Genomic DNA, 9,783 nt, shown 5'->3' with positions numbered 1-9,783 from the left:
GTCTGAGGCCGGATCTGAACTCAGGTCCTCCTGACTTCAGAGCCGGTGCTCTATCCACTCAGCCACCTAGCTGCCCCTGTTTTTTCTTTTTTAATTAACATCCTAAGGCATGGTCTCAGTAATGGGAATCACAGGTCAAAGAGAATTAAAATTTCTAATTCTTATTATTTATTTCCAGATTATTCTCTAGCAAAAATATATCAATTTATAGTTCTATGAGCAATTCAACAACGTTTCCCCTCCACCCTGTCAACACTGAGTTTTGTTATTCTTAATTATTTTTGGCAATTAGATGGCTGTTTGGTAATGTGTCAAAGTGTATTTCTTTGATTATTATAGATATTAAACAATTTTTCAGGTGATTTTATCATGTTTTTCGTCTTTGATGATGGGGGCTTCAATATCGAAGTTTGTACTAGGTTTTTTAAAGAGTCTGGATGTCGAGATTTTATCAGTAATATTACCTTCCCCTTAAGTTTCTCAATGTGTTATTTCTTTTTATTTGGTTCACAAGTGTTTTTGTGACTAATAATTCTTTTTACTTGTAATAATAGTCTCTTTCATTTGATAGATTAAAAAACACTTTTCTTCATAGTCGAGAAATACTTTCTTTACAAAACATGTAATTTATTAATAATCCTATTTTTTTCCTATAATATTAGGAGGAGAAGTAACATAGTGTACTGGTCTTAGAGTGAGAAAAACCAGGATTTAAATCTCCCCTTTGGATTCCATGACACATTTCCAACCCCTCTTAATTCTAATGCCTTCTTTCTTTTCATTTTTCCTGTTTATCCTGTATATAGCTGGCTTGTACAAATTTGTTTGCTTGTTGTCTTCACATTAGACTTTGAGCTTCCTGAGAGTACGGACTGTCTTTTGCATCTTTTGTACCCTGAGCATTCAGCACAGTGACTGCCATAGAGTAGGTGCTTAAAAATGATTACTGTTTACTGCATAGTTGCTGTGTGATCCCAGCCAGTGACTTCATTTCTCTAAATCTAGGTTTTTTTCATGTAGAAAAGTGGGATAAGACTTGCACTATTTACCCCAAAGAGTTGATATGAAGAAAGCAATAAGTAAAAAACTTAAAGGACTGGAAGATAAAGGACCACCAAGCTAAGCCTTATCAGCTGCCCTTCTATTGTGCCTTAAAGAACACCATCTAATCATCTATTCCGTTGCAAACTCCAGCCCACTGGCCATCTTTGTTGCCCTCTAAGAATCATCAAGCTTTGCTATATTCCCTAAAACTGAACCCTCCAATATGTGTTCTTTCTCCCAATTAGAATGAGTTCCTTGAAATGATGCCCAAAGGGCTATAAGAGTGTGCATAACTTTTGATCCAGGCAATACCACTGCTAAATCTATATCCCAAAGACATCAAAAAGAGGGAAAAGGATCTATTTGTACAAAAATATTTATAGCAGCTCTTTTTGTGGTAGCTAAGAATTGGAAATCAAAGCAATGTCCATCAATTGGGGAATGGCTAAACAAGTACATGATTATGATGGAATATTATTGTGCTGTAAGAAATGACAAGCAGGTGGGCAGTGAGGTGGCTCAGTGGATAGAGTACCAGCCCTGTAGTCAGAAGGACCTGAGATCAAATCCAGCCTCATACACATGATACTTACTAGCTGTGTGACCCTAGGCAAGTCACTTAACCAAGACTGCCTCACCAAAAAAAAAGACAAACAGGATGATTTCAGAAAAACCTGGAAAGACTTACATGAACTGATGCAAAGTGAAGTGAACAGAACCAGGAAAACATTGTATACAGTCACAGCAATGTTGTATGATGAAGAACTGTGAATGATTTAACTATTCTCAGCAATCCCAAAGGACTAATGATGAGGCAAACTATCTGCCTCCAGAGAAAGAACTGATATTGAATACAAACTAAAGCATGCTATTTTTAATTTTCTTTCTTTCATTCTTTTTCTTTTATTCGAGTCTTTTTTTTTTTTTTTACAAAATGACTAATATGGAAATGTTTTACATGACTGCATACATATAACCTATATCTGATTACTTATCGCCTCAGGGATGAGGGAGAGAAGGGGGGAGAAATTTGAAACTCAAAACTTAAAATGTTTAAAATTGTTTTAATATGTAACTGGGGAAAAAATAAAATATATTAAATAAGAAAAAAATGAGTTTCTTAAAAGCAGAGATTGTTTCACTTTTTTATTTGTCTCCCTATAATTAATCTACTTTTGCTTGCTTTTTCATTCATATGTAAATGTGAATTATTTCTGAATCTGTCCCACTGAATTAGGTTTGGTGTAGCACCTGATAGTCTTTACAAATACCACTAACAGTACATTTTGAATTCTCGCAGGGTATTTAAAATAGCCTTTTAAACAATTGAGGGAGCTGTTTCAGCTCCCTTAACAGTGCTGCCTGCTTGTTTTTCTATGTCTAATCGGTTCTATGAAGTGCCCCAATGGTCTTTAGGTTGGTATGGCACTGAATCTAGACATTAATTTGAATGCATTGGCATTCTAACTATATTTTATCAATTATCCAATCGTTTGGTTCTTCCTTGATTTCTTCAAGAAGGGCAGTTTGCCATAGCAGTTCTTCAGGGAAATACTAGCAAGCAAGAACAAAAAACTAATTTCTAGCAAGTATGTAAAATAGAGGGAATTTGGAACTGCTTACATAGAATATGCTAGGTTTTTATTTCTCTAATTACCAAGTACCTGCTACTTATGGACAAAGAGTAAACTGTTCTCCCTCCTAGAAAGGAGTAATGGGATTCAAGGAAGGTTTCTCTACTCCACAAGATATTAGGGAAAATTGTTATTTTAAAAAATGAAAGGGATTATGCACAAACATTGGAGGGGAAGAAGGAAAGCAACCTGCGTCCAAAGGTTGGAGGGTAAAAGAATATGACACAGAGAAGGGGAGAGAAAACACATACAACATTTGGCACAAAGAGACAGATTTGAGGCGTTTCCTGATAAGGGGGAATCTGGGTCTTCCGTGCAGCTGCTTGTCCTAAGAAAGATACTATCAACCCACAGGTGCTGTCAATCTAGGGATCATTTAGTAAAGCTCAAAGAGAGAAAACACAAATACTGGTGGTTGGTCTCTGCTAAGGGGTGCTGTTTGTTAAGCTGATAACAATGATAGGTGCTGTCTTTAAAAGACAGTACACAAGATATGAGAGGATCTAGCAAGATCTGTCACAATAATGACTACTACTCAACTTCCCACTTTTAGTGATTCACCTGGATACAAATGAAACTATATTACCAAAAGGATGGAAAACATTCCCAAAGTTTTCAAAGTCTTAGATAAGAAACTGAAGATCTTAGGAACACACTGGAACCCATCAAAAGAAAGTACTTCAGAAAAGAATTTGGGAAGTGAAAAGATGAGTGAGAAGCTAAATGAAAATGGTATTGGATTGTAGGCTTGTAGCTGAAAATATTAAAATGACAATATATATCCAATCTTAACATTTTCTTAATCTCTTTTGCTTTTGCTATTTTCATCCCTCTTATGCTTAATTCTAGTAATTTTATAGTTTTTTCCTCTTTTAGTGATATCAATTTTATTGAATATTAAATTTAAAAACTCTTAGCTTATCAATTGTTCTTATAAGTTTCCATTTTATTAATTTCTGCCCTCATCTTAAAATTACATATGTATCTTTTTATCAGGCTTTCCTTCAATTTACCAATTTGTTCTTTTTTTATTAGTGTCTTTTGTTTTTATATCACACTCATTTCCAAATATAATTTGTTCCTTTTCTAATTGCTTCAAATATGGTCTCATTCCTCTTTTACTCTAATTTGACTGCAGGTATTCAGTGGTATAAATTTTCCTAAGAACTACTTTGGCTACATCCCAAACATTCTGATATATTGTATTTGTGTTCTCTTTGCAATTTAAATATGCTAGTCGTGACTATGATGTCTTCCAAAACAGAAATGGGCTGCCTTTATAGGAAATAGTTCTCCTTATTTGGAGGGTTTCAAGCAAAAGCTGGATGAACACTCAGATGGGGAATACTTGTTTCTTTATGGGTTAGAGACTAAATATTAATGAAGTCCCTTCCAACTCTTGAAATACTGTGATTTTTTATCCAGTAGCAAATGCTTAACAGATTTTTCTGAAGTTGTCATGTAAACATATACGTTTTAACCATATTTTTAAAACTGATTTCTAGTTTGCAGCTATAGCCTGTGGTTTTGAATGAAATACATATAACCTCTAGGTCTTCAGATTTGCTTGGAGCTTTTGTGCACCCACGTGTATAGTTAAATTTTGCGAATTCTCTGTTGAGTACTTGAAAAGATTATGTATTTATCATTTTAATTCCCCCACAAAATTATCTCTCTACAGTAACTATAGTAAGACTTTTGGGCCATATTCTATATGTAGTTGCTCATTAATTTACTCAAATCTAATTTATTATATTTTTGCTTCACTTTTCATATTAATAAATGGGGCTATAGAAATCTTGTTAATGTGGGCCCTATTTCTTGTAAAACTAAGTTTTTCTTTTAGGAATTTACAGTTATTTATTGCACAATGATTAGAAACTGATTTTAATTTTTTTTACTATTGTTTAAAATAACTTGATTTATGTCTCCCAATACATTCTAGTCTGAATTTAACTACTAGATAATTACTACAACTTTAGTTTTCCTTGAGCTAGCTCTTGCAAAGATACAATTTAGAAATATCCTTTAAATTGGATCAAACTTTTAAAAAACTTTGAGATTATTTAGTACAGCCCCCTCATCTTACAAATGAAGTATGAGTTGCAGAAAGTTTAAATAACTTGCTGTTTCACACAGGTTTATTAAAAGTAGAGTTAAAATTTAAACCAAGTCCTTTGATTTCAAATCCAGTGGTCCATTAAATTTTGATCTATACATATACTTACATTTATTTCCTAAAGACAAATATGATATATCTTTTAAAATATACTCCATGGCTTTTTTCCCTTTACGGGGGAACTGAATTCAAATTTAATATTACCACTGTTAAAATTGTTTTGGGGTTTTTTTTTTGTTTGTTTGCTATTCTGTTAATTATATTGTTGGCTTGTTGTTATTTAGTCATTTTTCAGGTACGTCCAACTCTTCATGACCCCATTTGGGTTTTTCTTGGCAAAGATGCTGGAGTGATTTGCCATTTCCTTTTCCAGCTCATTTTACAGATGACAAAATGAGGCAAACAGCGTTAAGTGACTTTCCCAGGGTCACATAGCTAATGTGTCTAATGCCAGATTTGAACTTAGAAAGATGAGTCTTCCTAACTCCAGGCCTGGCACTCAAGCCATTGGGCTATCTACCTGTCCCTAGGGATACTGTTGGATGGGAATATAAATATCCCTTATTTCATGATAACTACTTCAATAACTTAACTAACAAAATTCCTTGTTTATGTGGCAAGTCTATTACTTTCCTTAAAAAACAACCTCCACTTTGACAAAGATGAGTTTTTCTTAGCAATCACCAATTCTCCCTTCTCCATCTTGTCTTACTACCTCTTCATTTTCATTTGTTAATCTGAAATTCTTTTTATAATTGTATACGTGTTTTCAAAATTCTTTTTGCCTCTATGCTTTACTCTACTTTTTTTGTTTTTTTCAAACCATAACATTAAATATTTTTCCATTATGGCACTATGTTTTGCTCTCTTTAGAAGGTTGTATCATGAGGGAATCCATCTAATAGGAACCAGCCAAACAAATTATAGCTTATAAATACAATGGAGTTCTATTATAAGAAATAATAAAGGAGTTGGTTTAAGAGAAATCAGAAGTATGTGAACTGATGCAGAATGAAGTGAACAGATCTAAGAGAACAATTTATATTCTAACAATAATGTAAAAATGACCAAACTGAAGAACTTTGATCAACACAAAGATCAACCATGATTCCAGAGGACCAATGAAGAAGAATGCTACCTACTCTCTCACAGAAAGGTGATGGACTAAATTTGTAGAACATGACACATCTTCGACTGATCAACACAGGAATTTGTTTTGCTTGACTGCATGTATTTGTTACAAAGATTTTGTACTTCCTTATTTTCCTTAATGAGACAGGGAGGTGGGAGAGAAAATAAAAAGTTGAATTAAAAACAACAACTAGTTTTAAGTTTCCACTGTTCTGTTTAAGGATCAGCTATTTATCTCTCAGGTACATTTCTGCTTAAATTGAAAGGAACTTTGCAATGAGATTTCCTCATTAACTGAAAAATATTCTGGGTTTTAAAAAGTGTATCAGGGCAGCTAGGTTGTACAGTTGATAGAGCACTGGCCCTGGAGTCAGGAGGACCTGAGTTCAAATCTAAGCTCAGATACTTAACACTTACTAGCTGTGTGACTCTGGGCAAGTCACTTAACTCCAATTGCCTCCCCCTCCCCCTCCCCCCAAAAAGTCTATCTTTTACCTTCAAACAGATGCTTAGATTTACTGGGTAACTGATTCTGGAATGGAAGCCCACATTTTTAAAACTGCACTCTAAATCTTTCAATCCTCTCTTCTATAGAAGAAAAGCTATCACTAAAGACAAAAAAATCCATGCAGAATTAAAGGCCAGATGCCTTAAGGTGATTATATAAAAGCATAGGAAGATTTGTAAGACTATCTCTGAAAGTGACAAATCCTACCATAAGCAATTGACAAATGCACAGAAGTGAAAGAAACTTTCATATCTTGGGATCCCTAACACTTCTAGTGAACTGTGTGGGCTTAGAGGTTTGCAGAGAAACTTCCATATCTTGGAATTCCTAACACTTCTAGTGAACTATATGGGCTTAGAGGTTTGCTATCTACTCCATCAACTCTTATTCCCTAAATCCTATTGTTGTTTTTCAGTCATTTCAGTTGTGTCCTACTCTTTGTTACTCCATTTGGGGCTTTCTTGGGAAAGATACTGGAGTGGTTTGCCATTTCCTTCTCCAGCTCATTTTACAGATGAGGAAAAGGAGGAAAACAGGGTTAAGTGATCTTCCCAGGATCACAAAGCTAGTAAGTGTCTGAGGCTAGATCTGAACTCAGGAAGATGAGTCTTCCTGAAACCAGGCCTGGCACTATATCCACTGTGCCACCCACCTGTCCCTAAACCTTAGTAATTTTTGTTTCCAGTTTGTTCCTGTTTCATTGTTAGTGGCTATCATAATATTAATTAGCTGACTGAAAATGCCACGTAAGAATAAAGTGAGGTTTTCTTCACTCATGTAAGGTAATAAATTTATGAGAAGTTAGGCTTAGGTGAATAATCCACCGTGATTTTACGGTCATTTCACACAAATAACAGTTTCTAATGGTCATGACTTCATTAAGGAAATCACAGACCTGGTCCAAAAAACCCTATTGAACACACTTTGTTAAACACCTATGGACTTCTCTTTATTCATCCAATTATCCAAAAGTACCCCATATTTTTTTCATTCCTCAATCACTGATCTTCTCGTGCTTTTTTCCTTTAAAAAAAACCTTTTTATCATTTTTCCATTATTCATGCACATGTCTATAATCATGTTTAGCTAAACAGCACTTGGCAAATACTAAGCACAATTTCTGACTTACATATTTAATAACTAAAACAGGGACCTAATTTTAATATCTGCCTACACAAGTACATTTAGAAGATGGGTAGCAATGGCAGTAATTTCTGACTTACCCGCTTCCAGCCACCTATTGTCACAGTTCACTCCACCACAGCAAGACAAGGACCACAATTCTAACAAGGAAATCCCTAGACAATTTAAGTGTTCTACAGCTGCAATATTATAGCACTAAGGAACAAGTAGCAGATCTGAGACTCTGTGGCACTAGTCCAACCACTGCCCCGCCTCCCCTGCCTTTTTTTTACCAATTTTTTGTTCCACATGGGCCACAGAGAAGACTAATCTGAGTCACTAAATATATGCCTGAATAGAAATAATTAGGGATTATCTGACCTTGATATTTATGGAGAAAAAAAGATGCATAACTTCATGACAATTAGGTTTCTCAGCTGAAGAAAGATAACTTAATTTGAAGTTCACTCTATAGTTCTACTAAAAAGCAGTTACAAGGTAAGAATATTCTTAAATATTCTACTTTTCGTTGACTCATTTGTACCAAAGATCTGGATTAGTAAAACACAAAAAAGATTTATGTTGTTTAGGTCATTTAGCTTAATGAACTAAACAGAAATTTGTACTGATTTCCAAATTTGAATAAGTTCATATATTCTGTTTTTCGTTAACGGGTAAAGAGCAGTCCCAAATGAACAACAGCTTCCTCAGATTACTTGAGTCCCTTAAACGACAACGCTGTCTTCTATTTCTATGTTGTTTAGCATAATTATATTTTTAAAGCTGAGCTAACAAGTAATGTTACTTGGTGCTAAAATTTATTTTAAGCATTACAGAAGGTGAAGTTGCAATTAAAATAATTGCACTAATTTCTGCTGAAGTCAAAGCACATGGTAAAAGGTGTTTGCCTGACAAAAAGAGAAAGTCAAAAAGGATATAAGCAGGACTTTAATTGTTAGTGAAGTTTACAGCATTTCAGAGCAGGGACTTCAGAATTCGGCCAATCTAACATCCGACTAGGAATCTCTTCACAATCTCTAATAGATGTTCATTGAACCCTTGTTGGAGATCTCTAATGAGTTCTGTTATTCTAAGGAGATACCTCATCTAAAGAATCCCAAATCCATTTATGGATAGCACTGGAATCCAATCGATACACTCTTAGTAATTTGTCCTGCTATGTTTAGGTATTCTTGAAATATTAAAATATCTTGACTAAAAATGATTTAGAGATAGAAAAGCTGATTGAACCTTCAATTTCCTTGCTCTACTTACTAGAATAAAAATACCCAAACCAATAATATTTTTGAAGGAAAATATTATGGGAGAAGAAACTTCTAACAATTTCAATTTCAGTACATACTATATGTCTACTGGGCACAGAGCTTATGCTCCTCTATAACAATAATACTGTAAAGACAAACAACTCTTAAAGACTTAGGAACCTGATCGATACAATGACCAACAATTCTAGAGGGATAATGATGAAACAAGTTCATCACTTCTGGATAGAGAGGTGATGAACTCAGAATGTGATTGATACTTGTTTTTTTTTTTCTGGACAAGGTCAATGTGGGAATTTGTTTTGCTTGACTATATATGTTTGTAGTGGGTTTTATTTTCCTTACTTTCTCAATGGGGATGGAGGGTACGAAGAGATGATGTAAATGTGAAAATGAAATAAAACTGAATTTAAAAATTTAAGAAAACTTAGACATTTGAATAACTACTAATATGTACATAATTAAAAAGAATTTTTTTTTTAAGGCAGTTGGGGTTAAGTGACTTGCCTGGGGTCACACAGCTAGTAAGTGTCCAGTGTTTGATCTGAGGCCGGATTTGAACTCAGGTACTCCTGACTTCAGGGCCTGTGCTCTATCCACTGTGCCACCTAGCTGCCTCTAAAAAGAATTTTTAAAAAACCATTTATACCCTTGGACCCAAAGACTCACCCATCATTGAGACATGTACCAAGGCAGTCAAAGACAGACATAAAGGTCCAATATACTCATAACAACACTTTTCAAATGGCAGAGAACTGGAAACAAAATGGGTGCCCATCAACTGTGAAATGGCTGAAAATACTATGGAATGTAATTCATGGGAAAAGAATAAAATTCCCGGGGGGCAGCTAGGTGGCTCAGTGGATAGAGCACCGACCCTCGTGTCAGGAGGACCTGAGTTCAAATTCGGCCTCAGACATATGACACTAGCTGTGTGACCCT

At 34.8% G+C, this 9,783-nt stretch overlaps 1 protein-coding gene across 2 annotated transcripts in view; it reads right to left on the bottom strand.

Moving 5' to 3' along the window:
* USP8 (ubiquitin specific peptidase 8) overlaps positions 1 to 9,783 on the bottom strand; it is a 79,415-nt gene that overhangs the window by 62,527 nt on the left and 7,105 nt on the right. The window lies entirely within an intron of this gene.

The sequence above is a fragment of the Vombatus ursinus genome, unplaced genomic scaffold (genome assembly GCF_900497805.2).
Source record: "Vombatus ursinus unplaced genomic scaffold, bare-nosed wombat genome assembly UNPS02014848.1, whole genome shotgun sequence".
NCBI lineage: Eukaryota > Metazoa > Chordata > Mammalia > Diprotodontia > Vombatidae > Vombatus > Vombatus ursinus.
The sequence above is the reverse complement of the archived record's forward strand: the minus strand, read 5'-3'. Positions and strand labels throughout refer to the sequence as shown.